This window comes from Mesocricetus auratus, unplaced genomic scaffold, assembly GCF_017639785.1.
Source record: "Mesocricetus auratus isolate SY011 unplaced genomic scaffold, BCM_Maur_2.0 Super-Scaffold_100033, whole genome shotgun sequence".
In the NCBI taxonomy this organism is placed as follows: Eukaryota; Metazoa; Chordata; class Mammalia; order Rodentia; family Cricetidae; genus Mesocricetus; species Mesocricetus auratus.
Genome location: NW_024429213.1, coordinates 9,342,994 through 9,365,774, shown reverse-complemented (window position 1 = coordinate 9,365,774; position 22,781 = coordinate 9,342,994). Strand labels below are relative to the sequence as shown.

The following is a 22,781-nucleotide window of genomic DNA, read 5'->3' as shown; positions in this document are numbered from 1 at the left end:
CAATGTGGGCTACCTAGGAAGGTCATTTCACTGGGGGTGGAGGGTGCACACGAGGGAGATGGCTCATGGTTAAAGCTCTCATCACCCAACTGCTCAGGACTGGAGTTCAGATTCCCAGAATCCACAGAAAGGACCACCTGTAATTCTAGCCTCCTAAGGAGGAGACAAAGCAAACTGGCTAGTGAGACTAGCCATATCTGCACGTTCTGGGTTTGATTAAAAGTCCCTGCTCAGGGCTGGAGAGATGGCTCAGAGGTTAAGAGCACTGCCTGCTCTTCCAGAGGACCTGAGTTCAATTCCCAGCAACCACATGGTGGCTCACAACCATCCGTAATGAGATCTGGTGCCTTCTTCTGGTGTCCAAGCATAGAACACTATAAGCATACATAATAAAAAATAAAAATAAAAACTTAAAAAAAGATTCTGATCAAGCCGACAACCTTTATAAAAAAAAAAAAAGTCCCTGCTCAGAGAATACGGTGGAAAGGCAGGACACATTCAAACACAAGAAAATGGGAGGGGGCACTCAAGCAAGCTGTGGACACAGCTCAGCAGTAGAACATTTGCCCAACATGCATAAAGTAGGACCCCATCACTACAAAAGAAAGGGAGGGGTAGGCTCTCATCTGGCATTCACAAGACTCTGGGTTTGATCCCCAATGTTGAGAGTAATACAGCCTACCATGTGGAGGGAAAAAATGAGCAAATTGTGCATGTCTGGTGCTGATAGCGTTGGGAGGATAAGTGGGAAGCTCTGGAACAGACCACAATTCGGAACAGCAGTAAAGAGAAGCCAGCAACGCCTATCCCTTCCCTGTCAAAGATAAAATACACCACAATAGGCAGGCAGAGGTCAGGCCTGAAGAGACACCTCTCTTAGGCCACAGCTGCTGGCCACTCTTTGGCAGCCTGGCCTCAGTGCAGGAGAACTAGCCCCTTGCCTAAGACCTCCCTCCAATTGTTCACAGCTTCCAGGCTACCTGCCTGTAGCTCCAAAGCACACTGTAGCATACGTGGAGCTCACTATCTAAGCCGGGATAGCTCCTGCAGTACTGGGATCATGTCATGAGCCACCATACTCAGTAAATGGACCTTTGGAAGCAAATCCTCCTCCTTCTCTTCATCCACCTCCTCCTTTTTTTCCTCCTCCTCTTTCGGTGGTGCTACGTACAGAACACCCTTTCTCCATCCCCTCAAGAGTGGGCACTGCCAGGCGTTGGTGGTGCACACCTTTAATCCCAGCACTCAGGAGGCAGAGGCAGGAGGATCTCTGTGAGTTCGAGACCAGCCTGGTCTACAAGAGCTAGTTCCAGGATAGCATCCAAAGCCACAGAGAAACCTTGTCTCGAAAAAACAAACAAACAAACAAACAAACAAAAGCATGGGCACCAAGGCACTCACCACTAAACCACCTGTCCTAGATGCAATTTTTTCTTCTAATTCAAACCCCGAGCCAGTAAGACATAGACTCAGCTAGGAGCTATGCCCCCCCCACACACGTGTATTACAAACACTCAGTTCCAATCCTCCCTTCCCTTCTTCAAGAAAAAGGGCAGGATATTCATTAAGAGTTTATTATGATCTCCCTGGAACTTTCTGCACAATTACTTAATCTGATCTTCTCCCAACTCCTTGAACATAGTCATTCTCATGCCCATTTTACAGACGAGGAAACTGAGGTTCCAGGCCTCTTGGGGTAGAACTACTATGTTGTCTAGATATATCTTGTTCCAGAGCTTTTCCACCACAGCTGTCATTGTCCACGAATTTCAATGGCTTCCATTGTGCCAGGGCCTACAGATAAATCAAACAGTCGCTGCCCTTGCAGAATCTGGAGTTTAGTAGGGGAGACAGATTACAATGCAGTGTCACAGGAGGATACTCTGAGTACCTCAGGAACTGTTCTAAATATTCCATCTTCCTTCCTAACCCTCTCACACCTGGTCCTTTCTGCCGCACTGGCTGCTGGCTTCCCTCCTGTGCCTGTTTCTATAGGGTCTGTATCCACACACTCAGCAGCAGTCCTGGAACTCTGCCTTGCTTGGGTAGACTTTTGTGGCCTTTCAGGTACCACAGAAGCTTCCACTCTGGGAACACCAGACTGACTTAGTTGAGAAATGGGCTCAGGGGCCCCAACACCAGGCAGGCTGATAGGCCTTTCCAAGGTTTTCATTGCAGCCTGTTAAAGGGCTTCGGGCTTCCTCTGATGAAAGGAGTTTAAGTGCATCTGCTTATGATTACAGGGGAGGAGAAAGCCAGGCAGTCTCTGGGGCTTTGGATCATCATCTGGCTCTACCTTCCTCCCAGCAGAGCTGGCTGCTGGTGGGGCCAGGAGGCCAGGTGTGGGGACAGTCAAGACCCTCCAACTCTCCAAGGAGCCTGCCCTAGGCCTTGGCTCCATCAGGCGGGATTCCCAGAAACAGCATGGTGGCTCACAGATGCCAGGCTTTTGAGAAAGTCAAGTTCAGAGTTGCTGTGGCCCACTTCACTGGCATCCCAAGAAGTCCCACCCTCTGCTACCTCTGACTACAGCCTTCTGCCTCAAGAGTTTCTGAAAGCCAGCCGGGCGTTTGGTGGCATACGCCTTTAATCCCAGCAGAGTCAGGCAGATCTCTGTGAGTTTGAGGCCAGCCTGCTCTACAGAGTGAGTTCCAGGACAGATTCCAAAGCCACAGAGAGACCCTGTCTCGAATCTCTCCCCCCCAAAAAAAGAGTTTTTGAAAGCGATTTAAAAAGAAGAAAAGGGAGAAAACATCCTAAGGAAAAACACATACTTTCTTTTCAAAAGTTAAAAAAAAAACAACCCACCTCAACGTTTTTTCCTCCCTTTCAGCTAGTCTGACATAATTTCCCATAAAACAAAAGGATAAACATTAAAACTATTCCCTCACTGTAATTGACAATCATGCTCAAAGAAGGGAAGAGATTAATATGAAAAATGGATTGTCCCAAGCCGCTGTATGTCCCGCACCTGTCTCTATGTGAGCATAAAAAAAGCTCTTGGGGGACCTGATGGGTTAAACACAGTCTTTAGTCCTAGAAACGAAAATGCATTTTCTTCTTCCCGCCCTGATTTAATCCTGCTGCGTGTTATTATTGTCAAGTCTCTTCGCACCACCGTTTCTAAAAAGAAAACCCGTGAGTCTGCACGGCCCTCTGCCGCCTGCTCGGCTTTTATTGTGCCCGCAGTCAGGTCTTCGTGGATCCAGCACGTCGTGACCGTCTCGCAGGCGCTCGCGGACACCCAGAATGGCATTTCGAGCAAAGCTAGGAGCATTGTCTCAGAGGACACAGACACAGACACAGACACAGACACACACACACACACACACACACACACACACACACACACACACACACACTCTAAAGGGTTGCAGACCCCTTAGCCAGCCCTCCACGCAACCCGTAATAATAGATGACCTTTGAGAGAGGCAATTAAAATATGGTAATGATCGATGCTTTAGCTTGTTTCCAAAAAGGCAAATACACAGGTGCTGGCTTCAGCCTGCTCCACCTGGCCGGGTTGGGAAGACTCCTGTAGCTCATGAATGAACTCTTTCTCCAGGGAAGCTTTGGTTCCCCGCTACCTACGCTAGCGAGGGTTCCACCCCCCACTACTTTCTCTTCCCCTCCCCCACCCACGCTAGAGCAGCCTGGAGCTTGCTGACGGCAGCGAGGCTTTGTCATCGCAACGCACACATAGACACGCACACGCACGTACCGGGCCACCACGGGACCGCGGCAGTCGTTGTGCTGTGTCCTTCCTCGCCGCGTTATCCTCCCCGCCCCCTCTTTTCAAGAGCTGCTCGGGACCCTTTCTTCCATCCTTTAGATGAGCTGCGCTTTGCAACCAGGAGCAGTAGTGGGGAGGAGGGGCTTCCCTCGGGGTGCAGAATGGGCAAAGAGGACTCTGAACCAAACAAGAGAGGACAGGACATGCGAACATCAAGGCATTGTTTTGCCCCTTGCCCCTGCCGAGAGGTGGGCAGAGAACCCGCCAAGCTCATGTCCCACTGGCGAATAGGCATTGGAGAACACCAGCCCTTCCCCTGGCGACCAAAGAGGACTGTGATATACTCTCCCGAATTCACTACGTGTTTGCTCTGGGTGGGGCTCATGGCCCAGGCAGGGTCTCCCTGCCCACAAGTGGCTCTCTCCACCCAGACAAATTGCAGTGTCATTATGGTGGCTCCTGTTGCTTGAGGCCTCGGGATTGCTCGGGCCGTGCGCGCACCCCACTTCTACACTGCGCAGCGGGCAAGATGGGGTGCCCAGGGACCGGGAATCCCTGGGGACTGCCTGCAGGAGACACCGCAGCGGGCCTTCTTCCCGTTCCTCCCGGCTGCCTTCCGGGACCACGAGCACGGAGCCAGGGCGGCCTCTCGCCTTTCATTACCGGGCCTACGAAAGCAGCAGCCCAGGCAAATATGTAGCTATTAAAATTAATCGCCCTGCGTTGTCAGCTGAACATAATGCAAATTATTTATGGGCTGTCTGCGCAATATTTATCATCGTGCAGGCTCCAGGCGCTTAGTGCCTTCTGGCCTACCCCGCCCGCCCTGGTCCGCCAAGGCCGAAGATGAACGCAGGCTGCAGCGGCCCTAGGGGAGGTTAGCGCGCACCCGAATGGACTTCCCAGGCTGTGTGTCAGTCAGCCTTCCAGGCCAAGAGAGTCACTTTAGTTTCTACCATTCATTGCTAATCTTTGGAGGTCTACAACGAGCAAAATCCATAGGCCTGTGAAACCAGGGGGTGAAACCACTTTGGACAATTCTGAATCAGACAAGGCCAGATTCCAAGCGGCGATGCAGGCAGAAGATCTTAGGGTGCCCAAGAGAATCTAATGAGACTCAAATCAGTGCCCCAGCCTGGGAAACGGATTTGCACTGGGAGAAACTACGGGCATCGGATGTGCCCAACTGATCCGGGCTCAACTGGAACAGGAATTCAGTACCGTCAGAGCCTTAAAACTTGTTTGGTGACCGCAGATAGCAGATTAACTGCTAATTGTCAAAATCCGCCGAGCGTTTAGTTTATCTCTACTGGGGGCCCCTAGGTATTCGCTGCACTTTTTTTACATGTAAAAACAGCCTTGCTGCCTCCTAAACGGCTTTTGTTTCTCTTTCAAATACAGTGTTTTCGAAAACAGCAGCAATACGCCACCCCACCCCCTCTCCAACCTCGCCTTCTGGTTTAAAAAACACAAAACAAAACAAAAACCAGGAGGAAAAATAATCTATAAAACAATCCCCCCCTACTGGTCGGCGCTGGCGTAGGGGCTTTTTATACAGATCGAGTCGCCCAAGACTGCCGAGGTAAACAGGCTTTCTGAACCGCTGCTAAATGAATCACGAAGGGGAAGAGCGAGGCTGCCAGGAAGCGGAGGCCTGGAGATCCAGCTTGGGCGTCAGGGCGGGAAGTGCTTACGGCGAAGGACAGTGAGATGGAGGCTGGTTAGCCCTCGCCAGAGGTCTCGGAGCCAGGGAAGTGAGAGGAAGGCCTGTGGAGCCCAACTGGAGTCTCTCCACCACGCCACCCCTACCCCAACTCGCGCCAATTCTAGGGGCTGGATTAAAGCTCATCCTGGGGCTTCATCCTCCATGAACCTGGCCACCACACGGGGCCAGGCAGGCTAAGTGAATCCTTCAGGGAAGATTACAGGGCTCCCCTCACCTCCTCAGTTTTAGTAGCTCCTCCAGGAAACAGAAGCAGGCCTAAGTCTTTTGATATTCATTTTAAGCAAGTCATCGCCTTGCTCCCAGGATGCCTACATCACCTTGCAGTTAGCTGTTCAAATCTGTCAAACCCTACATCCGGGGCCCTGTGTGTGTGTGTGTGTGTGTGTGTGTGTGTGTGTGTGTGTGTGTGTGTAGCGGGTGGGTGGGCTATTCACCGGCATCTGCTCTGCAGACCCACATTAGGGGACAAGGCCAGGAAGCTACATTGAATTTATATTCTTCCGGTTTTCGTCTTAAAATGTGGTTTAATCCATTTTAAAGGACTCTTTTCGTTCTCATTAACCTCGAATTTTAATGGGGAATTTTCTTAAAACATCCCAAAGATTCTCCCGTTCTTCTGAAACTTAATTTGAAGTGATATAAAAGAAAGAGAAGGTTCCAAAAGGAATGTGCTGTTTGGATACACTGTATGTTCCATATTCTTGCAGGGATTTGGGGGCGGGTTTAGTTCTATTGCCTTTTAATGAACAAAGCACTGGTTTTTCCATATGTGGGAGAGAACAGAACACACTCCACAGAGACCTGGACGGACCCAGCTGCATTTGCAAAGGACTTTAACACTTCCATCTTCTGAACCCACCTACGGGGATAGAAAGTGTTAACATTTCCATTTTACAGATGAGGAGGCTGCCTCCACACACGCACCCCACCCCCCAAGTTTCAGAGTGTTTGTCTTCATCGTTGAAGAAGAGAGGTCAGAAGCCAGGTGAAACCCGGCTGTGCTGGGTGATTTCCCATGCTACCCCGGGTCTGTGTCATTTGGTAAAATGCTGCACCGTTTTCTGGAATTTGTCTAGCCTTCTCCTGCTTGAGGTGGTTCCCTTCACAGCTAAAAAGTAAATAAATAAATAAATAAATAAATCACGGATTGTCTGTTTATTCACTTCCTCCCGCCCAGTCAATTCCGACTCCCGACCACCGAGGACTATTTTAAAGTATTTCTGCAGACAGACCCTCTGGCCCCGCCGGAAGTGTTTTATGGACCTGTGAGTCCAGTTAATCCCAGGAGGCGAGGAAGGATTAGTCCGGGGTGTGGGTGTGGGAATCCTGTGTTTAGGTTTATCCCTATAGGAGTGGGGGAGGGGGTTAGTGGCTTTGGCAATATATGCCCCCTCCCCATGATAATTCGACGTTTGAGCCAACGAAGATGGAGACAGAGGCCTTCGAGCCACAACGAGGTGTAGGCTGGGGCGGGAAGGGGGGGCACACTCTGAGCCAACACTGAACTTGGAGAGGAAAGTCGAGAGCACAGTGATGTGCGCCGTCTCCACACCCACCCCCCGCCCCCACCCCCCGCCGCCCGCCCCGGTTTTATCTTTCCAGCCTTGTGGAAAGCAAGAGAGCCACAAGCCGGGAAGGAGCCTGAAACACTTAATCACCAGCGTCTCGCTACTCGTCACGCGAAGATGGCAGGGGATCCCCTGGGTTTCAAGGTCCCAGGAAAGGTGTTTTGCCTGGATGCGCCAGGGCTCCCTTGCCTGGACTGCCTCCTCTGGGCTCCCTAAACCGCTAAGCCCCCAAATGCCTAGGCCGCTTAGCCTCACCAGGGCAAGTAGGGATGTGTGGTGATTTCTTGCTGAGGACATCCCCCATCAGGGATGCTGTGGTCCACGTATTCTGGACAAGACAGACCTACTAGCCTTTGTGGGAGGGGGGGATTTACTCCCCAACCCCCAGGCCTCCTATTTTTACAACAGGGGTCACTCCGAAGCACAGATAGAATAGATCGTCGCCAGCAGCTGCCACTTCTCGAGGGACAAGGGGATCCATAGTCCTGGCAGTGCGCCCCAGGCTTTAGCAGCGTGTACATAAACGCGAGCTGGGGGAAGGGCAGCACAGACTCCCCACCTGGACTCTTCGAAGCAAACAATCGCGGCGAGCTTTCGAAGCACCAGAACGAGCCAGGAAGAGGAAGGGAAAGTGGAGGGCCGAAGCGCACTTGGAAAGCGTGCTTGTGCGCGCGCGGGACTGGGGGTGGGGGACTAGGGAGCTAGTGGTAAACCCAGCTGGGTTTCATGCTAACAACCAGAACCAGCTGTCCCAACCTGGACTAATGAAAGGGGTTCTCTAGCCCCAGGCAATGGAGTTCAGCCCAGGGCTGGCGCCTCAAGTGGAGAGAAACCGGGAGCTTCGGGAGGCGCCACTAGGCATCTAGCCAGACCCACCGGAGGATTCCAGGGGCGCGCCTGGAGCTAGGGGACCTGCACAAACCAGCCACCGCCGCGGGCGGCCGTTTAGCTAAGCCGCACAGGACCACTGACGATGGGTGATAAGGAGTTCCTAGGCAATCTGCTACCCCCAGGTCCTAGGCGCCTCCGGCGGACGTGACTGCCGGATGCTGTGTGGCTAGGTGGGCTAGGGGCCTTTGCACAACCTTCCCAGGCCCTTTCTGTGCTGCAGAGTCATGGCAGATTCTGTTCCCGTACTCTGGAGCTTTCCTTTACAAAATCATAGCCCAAACTGTGGGGTATCACAAACCACATTTTCCTTTGGAAGGGTCCAGTTAGTCCCTTTGAAACACCCCCTTAAATAAATTACGTAGATTACAGTATAGGCGAAGCAACACAACCCTCTTTCTAGTCAACCCAGAGCCTATTCTAAACGTTGGAGCTTTGGACAAGCTACTTAACAATTCTGGACCTCAGTGTCCTCAATCTGTAAGGCAAAGAAAGCAGTCTTAGTGTCCACCTCATAACAGAGTTGCTTTGAAGAGAATCCGCTTACACACATAAATGCTTAGACCGCTGGAGTGCACTAGGATTTCGTTCCTATGGGGGGGGGGTACCTCCACATTAAGTTTCCCCAGGTTTCTCTCTATTCAGAGGCATGTATGAGCTAAGTAGAAAGAGCATTGTTACTGTCACCAGAAAAGATTTTGGTTTTGGAGACAGGGTTTCTCTATGTAGTTACAGGCTTGTCCTGTAACTAGCTCTGTAGGCCAGGCAGGCCTCAAACTAAAGGATCCTCCTGCATCTGCCTCCCCAGTGCTGGGCTGCTGGGACTAAAGGCCTATGCTACCACTGTCCAGCAATCCCCAGAAAAGTTAATGCAAAATGTCCTCAGACTATCTCTTGACACCTTATCCCTTAAAGGTATGTACTGGTGGTGTGGAAGCCTTCCCCTACTCCTCACAGGACCTCCCTTTGTATCCCAGGCGGGCCTGGAGTTTAAGACTATCCTCAGTATCCTCAGTGCTAGGCTTGCAAGGATGAGCCTCCACGCCCTGCGAGAGTGCTCTTTAATGGAATTCATTTAGTGTGGATTAATGTCAAGTTCCAGCCAAGGATCAGACACCATGCCCACAGGCTCCCAGCAATCTTAGGGGATACAGTACGGGTCTTTCAGAATACTCTTCCAGCCCACCCTTGTTGCTGATTCAAGGCTACCTTATTCTAAAGAGACTGGGTAAAAGTCAGGTGCTCCGCCATTGGGGGACCACATTTCACTGTCGCCCAAATATAAGTACTGTTTGTGTGAACAGGGTTGGCCAGGTTCCTGTTTAAGAAAGGCTCCTTACTATCTACATATAGCATGATACAGAGATGCGGGGGGGGGGCTGAAGAGTCAACTATAACTTATGTCATGAGGTTGCTCTTTCCCTTTTATAAGACAAGGCATTTCTCATACGTGGCTACCAGTGGTAGACTACTCATTTACAAGAGCTGGCGATGGGCTGGAGGAAGCCAGGCCACCAGCCCAGAGAAAGACAAAGAGCATGGACACCTTTAAGGTTTGCTCCTGGGGACTTGGCTCACCTCTGGGGCTTGCCCCGTACCGTCTCCCAATCCCTTACAAGCCTTGACCGAACTGTCTCTCTGAAACAATTCCTCAGACCCAAATCGGAATCCAGTTCTCGAGCGCCACCCGGAGAGTTCACATTTCCCCTCCTCAGAGGCCGCGTGGTGCGCAAGTGAGAGTCCGAGGGCGGAGGCGGCGAAGGCGCCGTCAGCAGCAGTAGCTGCACAGCTCGGCGGCCTCCTTCTGCCCGCACCCAGCAGCACGTAAGCAGGAAAAGAACGGCAAGGGTAAAGCCACAAGAGTGGGGTGTAAAAGCGGAGTACAAACAACCGGAGGCAGGAGTATGCAAGGAAGAGTAAGCAGCCTCAAATAGAAGCTATAACTGAAACAATCCCTTTGAGTTCTATTAATTAAAGGTTCTCGAAGATGGAGCGCAACGAGGACACCTTAGATCTTAGGACACATCGACTGTACCAAGATAATGGGATTCAGTTTAGACCCTCCAGAAGACATGTTTCATAAGTAGACAGTACAGGAAGATTCACGTCTACAGATTAACCTGTTCTCATCCTATTTTTAACCGACTCGGTGTGTTTGATTGTGGGGGAGGGGTTGTCCCTTAAAATATACACTGCGAATCCGTATTTAACTGGGATAAGTTCCCGTAGCTGTCTGACCACATTTCTTTGGTCCCTTTGAGAATCCACGTTTTCTAGCCTCAAGAGGGGCAGGCGGCCCTCATGGCTCCTCCCTCGGCGGTTTCCTGGCGAGGCGCCCATCCTCCTCCAGCACCGGGAACAGAGGCAGCCACATTAATACTCCCAGGCAGCCTGTTCTGACCTATACTGTCATTTTTTCCATCGGTCAGGATCAGGCTGGGGTGGGGGTAGCGCTCCTCTGAGGGGCTTTGCACGGATCGTTGGGTTTTCCCCGGCGAACTTAACACGGAGGCAAAAGGGGCAGATGGAAACCAGGCCTCGGCTGGCCGGGCGCGGTAAGCGCCTCACTCGGCAGCTCGACGCAAAGCCAGGGCTGGATTTTCGAGGCCCGGGCCCGGCGGCTTCCCCAGGCCGGCGAGATCCTCTCTCCCGAGGCTGAGCCAACACGTTCTCCTAATTCCTCCCCCGGAGACAGCAGCTGTGCGGCGAAAGGGGCGGGTGGGGGAGCCCACAACTTTCCCACCAGAAAAGTGTGTGACGAACAGGAGTGATGAAGGCCCACCCCGATTCTGTGCACGTAGCGGCACAGCATCTAATCAGTGTCACTGCCAGAAAATATGCTTCTGCGGAGGGCGACAACTCCGTCCCCGCCAACCTGCGCGCGGTGGCGGGGGGGGGAGTGGGATGGGGGGGTGAGTGCAAATGGCGTCTCCTGTCGTCCCGGACTCTGCTCAGCACCGGTTGTCACGACCATGAGAAGACGCTGCAGCGAACTGAAGTGCAACGTCTGGAATATGAACACGCTGGGGCCCGGTGTCCCCCTAGGGTCGCAGCACTAAGCACACTAGTCCTAGCTTCGTGGCTATTCTCTCCTCCCTCACCTCCGGAAGAGCCACCCTTCCTCAACTGGGGTGTGTGGGGAGGAGTACAGGAAACTTTGCAAGACAACTGTTCTCAGCCTTCGCTAGAGGAACGGCCTCAGTCCCGAGCCTCGTGGACTCCCCTAGGAAGGGAAATATATTCCAGGTCACTGGCGAATGAAGGCTACACCACAGTGGGGAGTTCCCAAGGGTCTGGCAGATAACCAAGTCTGTGTCCCTAACCCTCCCACGCAAGAGTGCTACGCGCCACTTAGGGCAAGTGTGAGGCCCACTCCACGCGAATGGTGCAGGTAGTTTCTCTTCACTAACCCCCCTCGACCATCGACCTGAGGAGGCCCAAAGTGGATCTCGTCTCTCCCGGAGGAGGGGGGGTGTGAATTCGTGCGCGCCACAGACTCACATCTTGCTAAGCCACTTCTGCTGCCCTCCCCCCACCGGGATAACCCTGTAGGACGCACCCTCCCCCAAGCGTAGTGGGGTGCCCCTGGGACACAGACAAGGATGGCGGTTCCGGTCGTTCCGGGATTTGCCAGAGAGAAGAAAACAAGGCCGGTGACTGCAAGAGCGGCGCCTCTCTGTTCGGGTCTCAGACACCCGCGTAATCTCCGCGTGGATCTCAATCTTGCCAGGAGGGAGCCCCGCCGGCGTCCCTCTGCCCCCACGCTGCCCCCAGCCATCCTTGTCCTCCCGCCCGCGCCGCAGCGCGCAGAGCTCGGGGCGCCCCGGGTCCCACAGCACCCCTCCTTAAGGCGCGCTCCTCCCGAGCCCGAGCTCCGGGCTCCCCCGAGCTCCCGGAGCCCCGACTACTCGGCTTCCACCTTGGGCTGCGAAAGCCTCCGCCCCGCGCCACCCCCGCCCGGTCGGGCCCTTGTCTTAGCCGGGCTCCCCAGCCAGCTGCACGGCCACCGCCGCACGTGACCCGCCCCCGTCGCGGCTTCCGCTGAGCTGCCTGTTCCGGAGCACAAACAATTTCTGCTCTGACGCGGGGTCTCTGGGGCCCCGGCGTCCTCTCCTCCCTGCCCCCCCTTCCGGGTACGAGAACTCAAAACAACTCGCTGACCTTCGGGTGGACTAGCGCCGACTTCCACCGACTCCGGCATTCCGCTCGAACCCAGCAGCCTCGGCTTCTAAGATTTCACTCCGCGCCTGGCTGGGGGGAGGGGGTGATGTCTCCGGGAGGGGGGTGTCTCAGATCGAAAGAGCCACTTCACGCCCTTGCCCTTCCTCCGAACTGAGTTTTTAAACTATCCGGCGGCTCTAGGGAAACTCGAGTGGCCGCGCGTAAAGGACCCCTCCCTCTGCGTCCTGCACACCCCGCCTTGTCTACTGTGACCCGATTTCCAGGGTCAGCGGCAGACTGCTTGGCTAGCAGAGTCAGAAATACGAAGTGGCCCTGAGAGTACCGGGGTGAGGTGGCTGTGGTAATACTGATGGCCCTCACTCCGGGCTCTGTGCTAGGGCCTTGCTTTGCAGAGCAGGAAACTGAGGCACAGAGAAAACGTAGTTATGCTGCTGATTCAGTTACCTGCGAGTTATGTGAAGATGTGAACCAATCCAGTTCAGGTTGGTTAAACAGCCTGTAGCAGCAATCACCTTGTTATCCAAAGTACAGATTCATCTAGAAAAGCTAGTGTTCACTTTGACACCTATTACATTTGCATGGAGCAATGTGGTTAGCATACAGTAGGCACTCGATAAGTATTGAGAGAATGGGTGTCTGAATAAATGATTGACAGGCACATTGATGGAAAGTGATTTTACAAAAAACACTAACCATTGTTCTTCCTAATAGGATTGTCTTGGTTGAATAAATCTTGTAGCTTCCCTCCCCCTTATCTTTCTTCTCTCTCTCTCTCTCTCTCTCTCTCTCTCTCTCTCTCTCTCTCTCTCTCTCTCTCTCTCTCTCTCTCTCTCTCTCTCTCTCTCTCTCTCTCTCTCTCTCTCTCTCTCTCTCTCTCTCTCTGTTGTTATTGTTGTTGAATGTTTCCCGGTAACAAGAAATCTTATTTAAAAATACATTAGCCTCCCATCCCTACCCTTGCCCCCACCCCTACCCAGGTCAATCATCCTGGCAAGCAATTGAAGGCACATTCCCAAAGCTGCTGTTGCTTGGTCTCAGCCTACTCCTACTTGCGCGTGCACACACACACACAAAATTTGCTGTATAGACTTTTCATGATGAGGGACAGGGAAAACTTCAACTATAGTTGATTTTTCTGGACACAGCAAGAAGACTGGAGGACATACCCACCAAACAAGGTTCACTGGCTTCCCTTTTAATAGGTGGACCTGGGAAATCTACCTAAGGGTTGCAGTTCTGTGGTTATTTTATTTTTTGGTTTTGAGGCCATCTTACTCTGTAGCCCCAGGCTGGTCTGGAACTCTTGGCAGCCTGCTTGCCTCATTGTCCTGAGTTCTGGGGTTACAGATAGGTATGAACCACCACTCTCTGTGCAATGTCTTTGCTTTATTTGAAGATTTTTTTACTTTAAAGTGTGCGTGTGTGTGTGTGTGTGTGTGTGCTTATGTGCACATGAGTGCTGGTGCCCTCAGAGGTCAGAGGAGTCATCAGATCCCTCAGAACTGAAGTTACGTGTGTGTGTGTGAGCATTCTAGAACGGGTGCTGGGAATCAAACTCAGGTCTTCATACGAATGAGCTCTTAGTTGCTGAGCCATCGCTCTAGCCTATGGTTTTTGTATTTTATTAATTCAAGGACCATATTACACAGCTTGCCTCATACCAGTCCTCACCAGCTGAGAGGTCACATCTTCAGGAAGGTAGCCTCCACTTTTAACAGACAGTGCTGCAGTGCTAGTCAGTGAGGTGACATCTGTAATCTGGAGAGCTGCCATGGGTTTTCTATGCTTTCCTGTTCCTTCCGGTGGCCCAAGGCAGGATGCAATTCCAAAACATTCTCATATGCAGACAGTGCAGTAACGTGCATTTTCAAACCATATCACACCCGTAAATCTAAGTAACTAACCTTTCCATTCCACAATCTGGTAAGTATGGAATAAGAGCAGATTTCACTTCTGGTTACCTGCAAGAAAACCTCCTTTATTTAGTATTATCCTGCAGCATGTATGAATCAGAGCAGGGAATGGGAAAGATGCCTGCTCTGTTTCTGATTATTACTGTAATCCTCCCTCCTCCTCCGCATCTCACCCTCCCTTTCTACCCCTCCCTCTCTTTCTGACAGTTGTCTATTTTGGCTCATGTTCCTATGATTATTGACCGAGAAATGAAAATGTGTATTTTCTCTCTAAGTTACAATCCAATCTGGATTCCAAGGCTGGGGTTCTGGCTGTCTCTTTTACAGTCTGGTCTGGAATGGCCAACAGGACCCTCAGTCTGAGGTCTATCCAGCAATTGAAGTGTCTGAAATTTTCCAAGGAGTTCACCAGCTGATAGTAGTTGAAATCGGCCTCTTGGAAAGGCACTCATCCCTTGAGCAGAAAGGATGCTGGTGAGCACTGAACCGGAGGTTCGAGATGCTAATTTGATTTATTATCTGTGTACAGCCTGGGGAGGAGAAAGGCTCATAAAAGTGTTCTAGGCTGGTCATTCTGAATGTGAGCGTTTATTTATCTGCAAAGCTGCCGAATGTCCCTGCAGGAAGTCGCGGGCTCAGCAACCCCTGACTGCACAGACAAAAGTCTGCCCTGCACACAGGGCTGCTTTGATTGTTTCCAACAGCTTTGTGCTTTCCCTGGGGGAAGAAGAGAGTCACAGAGGCAGTTTTCTTCTTCTTTTCTCACGCTGCAGAGGAAGTGATGTTGTGGAAACAGTGGCATTGACTTGGCCAGCAAACCACATCGGGCAGGAGTTGGGAAAAGCTCCAGGCAAGGTGGCATCACTCCTATGGCTCTACTGCTCCAGGCCCCAGGAAACCTCAGCTGACTTTGAGCACGGGGACCATGGAGTGCGCACAGCTGGCATGAATCAAGAGAAGTCATATTTGGAAATCATTTCCCAGGGACCAGATCCCTAAGGTCCTATGGGTGTTTCTAGAGCTGTTGAGTCCAGTTCTGATTAGGAAGGAACAAAGCTGACAGTGGATTTATTGGTACTTTTCATTCACTCTCTTTTACAATTTTTTGGGGGGGCTGGAAAGATGATTCAGAAGAGTGCTTGTGTCACAATCATGAGGACTGAATTTCAGATCCCAGCATGCACATTACAAACCAGGGCTATCTACAAATTTAGGAGGATCGAGAGGGCTTTGCCTCCTTCTATCATAGCCGAGATGCCCCAGGTTCAGGAAGGCATAGTCAGAGAGTAATGCCCCATTATGTCTTCTACATTCCCACACATGTTTGAACACCCCTACACAAAAGCATTTGAATACACTTAACAGAAACAGCCAGGGCTACACAAAGAAACCCTGTCTGGAAAAACAAAAAAACAAACAAACAAAAACTATTTGACCAGGGTGGGGTGGTACATACCTTTAATCTCAGCACTTGGGAGGCAGAGACTGAGGGATCTCTGTGAGTTTGAGGCCAGCCTGGTCTACAAATCAAGTCCCAGGACAATCAGGGCTATGACACAGAGAAACCTTGTCTCAAAAAACCAAAACCAAAATAAAACAAAACAAAACAAAACAAGCTGGACAGTGGTGGCACACACCCTTAATCCCAGTACTTCAGAGACAAAGGCAGGTGGCTCTATGTGAGTTCAAGGCCAGCCTGGTCTACTGAGTGAGTTCCAGGACAACATCCAAAGCTGCAGAGAAACCCTGCCTCAGAAAACCACTACCAACAAAAAAAATCTATATTTTAACTTTGTGTATGGGTGTTTTGCCTGGATGTAAGTTTACACACCACATGCATGTCTGGTGTCCTAAGAAGCCAGAAGAGGGGTTTAATCCTCTGGAACTGAAGTTACAGTCAATTGTAAGTAATCACATGGGTCTTGAGTATCAATCGCAGGTCATCTATAAGAGCAAACAGCCAGTGCTCTTAAATGCTGACCCATCTCTCCAGCCCTAAATCTGTTTTTTAAATCTATTTTATTTTTAGTGCTGAGGATGGACCCCAAGACCTCATTTATGTTAGGGGAATTCTCTACATAGTGATGCAACATGCCCCCACCCCTGACCCTCATTTATTCTTCATTTATTGTGCATTTATTAGTTGCCCACTGTGCCAGGCCTGACCATGCAGTGGTGAGCAAAAGAGACACAGTCTCTGTGCTTTCAAGAGATGCAGGCTATAGTCCTGCCCACCAGATCCTTCGTGCTCTTCTGCTGTGACATCAGACCCTCAAGAACACAAACAATCGACCCTCTTTCCAAACTTATGTCTTTATTTATTTTTTTTAATTCACTGATAGGGGTGGGAGCAATGGAATAAATTTCTCTCTTTATTTTATTTTGGTGCTGGGGACGGAAGCCATGGCCTTATATTTACTATTCAAGTGCTCTAACACTGAACAATATCCTCAATTCCACTACCAATTCCCCCAGTTCTCCCTCCCTCTCTCTCTCTCTCTCTCTCTCTCTCTCTCTGTGTGTGTACTCACATGCAGTCAGAAGATAACTAATGAGAGTCTGTGAGTCTGTGATTCTCCCCTGTCATATGGGTTCCAGGCATTGAACTCTGGTTAATTGTCAGGATTGCCTGCAAGCTCCTTTACCAGCTGTGCCATCTTGCTGGCCCCCAGTCCCTTCATAACAACTCTTCCTCCCTTCCTCTGTCCTTTACTTTCTCTTCTGAAACAAGGCCTTGTGGGCCATAGTGGCTCATGCCCTTAATCCCGGCACATGGGAAGCACAGGACCATGGATCTGAGTTTAAGAACAGCCTGGTCTACATAGTGACTGCCCAGCCAATCAGGACTCATAGGGAGATGCGTCTTAAAAAAAAAAGAGAGATAGTGCTAACTGATCTTATTATTACATAGCCCAGACTGAACTTGAATCAACTCTAGCTCAATCTCTCAGGTACTAAGGTTGTAGACAAAAACCACCACCCCTAGCTTTTGCTATTGTTATTTGGGTTTCTGGTTCATTGGTTGGTTTTGATATTTTGGAAACAGGGTCTCTCTAGGTAGCCCTGGCTGTTCTGGAGCTCGATATGTAGACCAGGCTGGCCTGGAACTCACAGAGATCCTTCTGCCTCTGCCTCCTGAGTGCTGGGATCAAAGGCATGCATACCATGTCTAGCACACCTAGCTCCTCTTAATTAAAAAAAAACTGTATCTAATTATAGCACCTACTACTTTGTTACTATGTGACCCAGGCTGACCTGGAACTCTTCTGTATATCCCAAGAGGTGTGGAGTCCAGGATTGTCTCAAATTTGTGGATCTCCATCTTAATTTTCAACCCATTCTTATTTTTTTATTGGTTTAATTTGTTTTATTTTTAAATCAATGTCTCAGCTGCCCTTGAACTTGATATTTAGCTGTGAATGACATTTAATTCCTGATCATTCTAAGTGTTGAGATTCCAGGCTGACTCTGCCACACCCTAACTGTGTTTTAAGACCCTTATCTGTCTGTGTCATTCACTGCTTTTTGATGTTTTTCTGTAAGTTTATTGGCTGCACATCAATCTTCTGATATTTTAATTATAATTATCGCCTGCCGTCCAACAGCCCCTCAGTCAACACCACACTGTCTACTTAGGCCTCGGCCTAGCAGGACTTCTGGTCTCGAGGTCCTGGCTCTGCTGCAGCCACAATATATAGTTTAACATTAAAACCGTATTGTTTTGTGTATCAGAAGCCAATGGCTGGGGTGAAAGCCTGCTAGCTCAGAGAGGCTGAGTAGCAACTAGCTGACCTTGACCTCACTTTTTGACCAGAGACACAACAATAGACATGTCTCTTTCCTCATCCCAGAACCAACAGAGCTCAAACTTTAGTTCCTGCCCTTTCCTTCCTGTGTTTCTTTTCTATCCAAATGGCTGGCTTCTCTATGGTCAATTCCGGTCAGCTAGTCACTGGCTCTGCCCCCCTGATTCAAGGAATAACTTTATTATTGGGCAGTCTTGGAAGTGTCAAGAGTGTGATCAAAATATCACACACATTTAAAGCTTAAGCACCAGAAAAAGCAAGAAAGGGAGGAAAAGGGATCTGGGGGTGCTGCTCCATTGGTGGGGTATTAGCTTAGCTTGCACAACATCCTGAGTTTGATCCTTGGAACTCCTTAAAAGAGAAGAGAGGGGAGACTGCCTCCTAGCACAGCCAGCATCTTCTGAAAAGATTCTCAGAAGTCCCACCTGGTGCTTTCTTATTGGCTGCCAGGAGGAGACAGTATTTCAGTCGTCAAGTGTTGCTCTAATAAATTACTGTAGGTTGGGAGGGCTTAAATTAAAACCATCTATCCCTCACAATTCTGCAAGCTGGGAAGACCACGGTCAAGATTCTGGCAGGTCTGGTGTCTTGTGAGGGCCTATTTCCTGGCTGTCTTTTCATTACATACTCCTGTGGTGGAGAGCAGAGAGACAAAGCAAGCTGTCTCCTATATTTTTAGAAAGATGTGAATCCTATCCATGAAAGCTCTACCCTTGTGATCAGTTTATCCCCAGGGGCACTACCTCCTAATGCTGTGACATGAATTTTGAATTTTGAAGGGCTAGTAGTATTTAGTTGTTGGCATTGAAAAAGGATATCTTTTAGTTTGGCCACACAGTTGCCTCTGATTAGGAGAAAGGATATGGTGGTAGACTGGCCACCTCTATTTTAACACTCAGAGAGTATATAACAAAGTGTTAGTTTTCTGCCCACGTGACAACAAATACCTTAGAAAACAATTTCGTTACTGTGTGAGTATGTGTGTGAGTGAGTGTGTGTGTGTGTGTGTGTGTGTGTGTGTGTGTGTGTGTTGGCTCAGGGTTCCACAGGATAGGGAGTTCACAATCAAAGTGTAAGCATCCAGTGAGAGATTTTGTGCTACAACATCCCAAGGTGTGCAGGAGGCCTCCATCCTCCAGAGATATCTCTGCCAGAAGCATGACTTGATCTTCTAGAGCAGTGGTTCTCAACCTTTCTAATGCTCTGACCCTTTAATACAGTTCCTCAAGTTGTGGGGACCCCAGCCATAAAACTATTTCCATTGCTACGTCATAGCTATAATTTTGCTGCTGTAATGAATCTTAATTTAAATACCTGCTATGCAGGATTTCTGATGTGCAACCCCTGTGGAAGGGTTCTTCGATCCATAAAGAGGGCATGACCCACATGTTGAGAACCACTGTGGTTCTAGGGTAATGCCCTCCATTAAGGCCATATGAGACTTGATCTGGACATCATTTAGAGACTCACAAGCACACTCAGATTCAGAAGCAGAACTACATAAGAAAAACTGGCAGACATCAACCATGCAAGCACTTTTGGAGACCGGCTTTCATTGTAGACTAAACACTGGGGAAGTGGAAGAGATACAATAACATGAACGAGAACATCCATTCCTGATCATCATGGCGAGGGATGTAGGAAGTACTGAGGGGAGAGCAAGATAGAAAAAGGTCCTGGGAACTTCAACATCTATCTGCAGCGCATCTGAGAGCCAAATCCTTAGGCTTTGATGGCTTACAATTCTAATGCAGGGAGGCAGAGGAAGGAGGATGGTTGTGAGTTCAAGGCTAACCTGGGCTACCTTGTTTCAAAAAACCAAAATCCCCTAGTCCTGGTTCAAATTCAACCTTATAAACTTAGGCAAAGTCTCCAATTCCTATAGTTCTGACATGGCAGCTCACAACCATCTGTGGGATCTGACGACCTCTTCTGACCTCTGGAGGCACCAGGAGCGCATGTGATACACAGATACAGACGCAGGCAAAACACTCACATGGAAAATCAACATTTTTTAAAATCTTAAAAATGTATTTTTCTCTGCCTTTTTTATGTGGAAATTTAATTAAGTTGCCTGGAATGGTACAGCTGGATGCTGAAATCATATCTTTAATGCCAAATTGTGGGTCATTTTAAAGTTTACATTTAAAGTAACTTTCTCAAGGTCACACAGAGATAACATTAAAAAACGAATCAACTTCCATTCATGGTGGAAATGCTTAGCAGACTTAAAATGGAACAGGAATTCCTTCACTGATAAATCATTATATTGATAAAGTATGTCTCAACAAAACTTACAACAAACAATATAACTAATGGTAAAACACTGACACTTTCTCCCTAAAACCAGAAACTAGATTAAGATGCCTGGAATCATTTCTAGTCATGATGACAGTAGTAGTCACAGTCACTGCAATCAAGCAAGAAAAAGAAACAAAACCCATCTGAATTATAAAAGGAGAAAGGAAACTTATTAATTGCAAATGGCATGCTTACATAAATTCCAGTCAGGTAGTAGTAGCATACACCTTTAATTCCAGAACTGGGGAGGGGGGTGGTTGGAAGGGGTGGAGGTGAGTCAGAGGCAGGGAGAGCTCTGAGTTTGAGGCCAGCCTAGTTTACAGCAAGAGTTCTAGGACAGCCAGGGCTACACAGAGAAGTCCAGTCACACACACACACACACACACACACACACACACACACACACACACACACACACAGAAAGAATGAAAGAAAGGAAGGAAGGAAGGAAGGAAGGAAGGAAGGAAGGGGAAAAGAAAAAACCCCAAAGAAACTACAATGCAAGTATCATTCAAAACAATTATAAGTGATTTTAGCACGATCACTGAATTTAATGTAGAGCTATTGTAAGGTTTCTTCCTTTCCTCCTCCTCCTTCTAGACAGAATCTCATGTAGCCCAGGCTAGCCTAGAACTCAACATGTAGCACAGACTGTCCTTGAATTTCTGGTCCTCCTGCCTCTACCTTCCCAGTGCTGAGATTATAAGCATATGCTAGCATACTCAGTTTATGTGGTGCTAGATGTGGAGCCTAGGGCTGCTGCTGCTGCTGCTTCTCTTTTGTTTTTGTTTTGTTTTTTTCTCCAAGACAGGGTTTCTCTGTGTTGCTTTGGAGCCTGTTCTGGCACTCGCTCTGTAGACCAGGCTGACCTCGAACTCACAGAGATTTGCCTGCCTCTGCCTCCTGAGTGCTGGGATTAAAGGTGTGCACCACCACCCATCGCCCAGGTCTTCTTGGATGCTACAGAAGCACTGTACCAGGTGGACCACATTATTCCCAGCCTCTGTTGTGAGATCTCAACGAGAAGTCAGATGCTAAGGCCTGAGCTGTTTCATTTTCACAGCCACTTCTTTGTCCTGTCATCTTGGTGATCCTATCTCTTCAGCATGCCTTTTTCCCTGTTTCTGCAACACGGTCCTCCTTAGAAGCCTGGCCTCCCCTCCCTTTGGATGTTTTCCCCAGTCCTCTCTCCACAGACTCACTCCTGTAAAGTCGCTGTGCTCAGGGGTCAGTAGACAGGCACTGCTGCATTGTGTCCTATGTGAGTGTCAACTCCATGACGTGTGCGTGCTAGTGTATGTGTGTGTACACGCACAGATATGTGATGCACTCCCACGTACAGCACATGTGTGGACGTCAGAGTACTGCTGTGGGTGTCGGTCCTCAGGTACCTTCCATCTTTTGTTTTGAGTCTCTCGTTGACCTGGAACCTTTGCCACTAAAGGAAGACCCATCATTCGGAAGATGACATCATGTCATAGACTAGGGCCACAGGGGCACAAAGGTGACAACTTGAAATACAGGTACCTTCTCCTGTTCTGACTGTTGTGGTGTGAACAGCTCTGCCCACCAGGTCCTGTGTGCCTCACAGAAACCTCCAAAATCCCCAGCCAAAATCAACAACTCCTCCCTTTAAACTGTTTTTCTCAGGTTCTTGTTACAGCAAACAAACAAACAAAAACCTGATACCTTCCTGGCTCCTGACAGCCTTTTCTTTCCCCTCCTGCTTCAAAGTCTTATTCCTCCCTTAAGTATTTGTCTCACCATCTCCAGTGTGACCTTCCTAAAAGCACAGACCCGGTCCTGCCAATCTTCCTGTGTTGCTTTTTTTGTTTGTTTGTTTTTTCGAGACAAGGTTTCTCTGTGGCTTTGGAGGCTGTCCTGGAACTCACTCTGTAGACCAGGCTGGCCTCGAACTCACAGAGATCTGCCTGCCTCTGCCTCCCGAGTGCTGGGATTAAAGGCGTGTGCCACCAACGCCCAGTATCCTGTGCTGCTTTTAAAAAATTAAGCTATTCATAGATTTAATTTTTTTTTTTTTTGGTTTTTCGAGACAGGGTTTCTCTGTGGCTTTGGAGGCTGTCCCGGAACTCACTTTGTAGACCAGGCTGGCCTCGAACTCACAGAGATCCGCCTGCCTCTGCCTCCCGAGTGCTGGGAGATTTAATTATTTTTAAATATGAATTTTACTTTTATTTTTGTGTATGACCATAGTGAGTGTAAGATTCCTGGAACTGGAGTTACAGACGTTTGTGAGCTTCCAAGTAGGTGCTGGGAATTGAACCTAAATCCTCCATAAGAGGAGCCAGTGCTCTTAAACACTGAGCCATATGCTTAACCCCTATTTATTTATTTAAACAGGGTCTCTTGTAGCTTAGGCTGGCCTCAAACTCACTGTACATATAGCCAAGGATAACCTTGAATTCTTGATCCTCTTGAGTGCTGGAATTATAGGTCTTACTACTGTGCCCCATTTATGAGTTGCTGGGGCTGCTAGACACTCTACCAGCTGAGCTACACCCACGGTCCTTAAATTCTCCTAAGACCTTGAAACATACTAGCAGTTTTTCTTTTTGTGTTTGGTGTTGCGGATTGAGCCCAGGGTCTTGCATACTACTAAACAAGCGTTATACCACGGAGTTACATTCCCAGTCTTTTTTTTTT

General features: G+C 49.3%; 1 protein-coding gene across 1 annotated transcript in view; it reads right to left on the bottom strand.

Annotated features, from left to right (window-relative positions):
• Bcor (BCL6 corepressor) overlaps window positions 1–12,210 on the bottom strand; it is a 123,161-nt gene extending 110,951 nt beyond the window's left edge. The window contains exon 1 of the mRNA XM_021233237.2: window positions 12,077–12,210. The gene's annotated coding sequence lies outside the window, so the exon portion shown is untranslated. The remainder of the gene's footprint in view (window positions 1–12,076) is intronic.
• Between the last annotated feature and the right edge of the window lie 10,571 nt (window positions 12,211–22,781).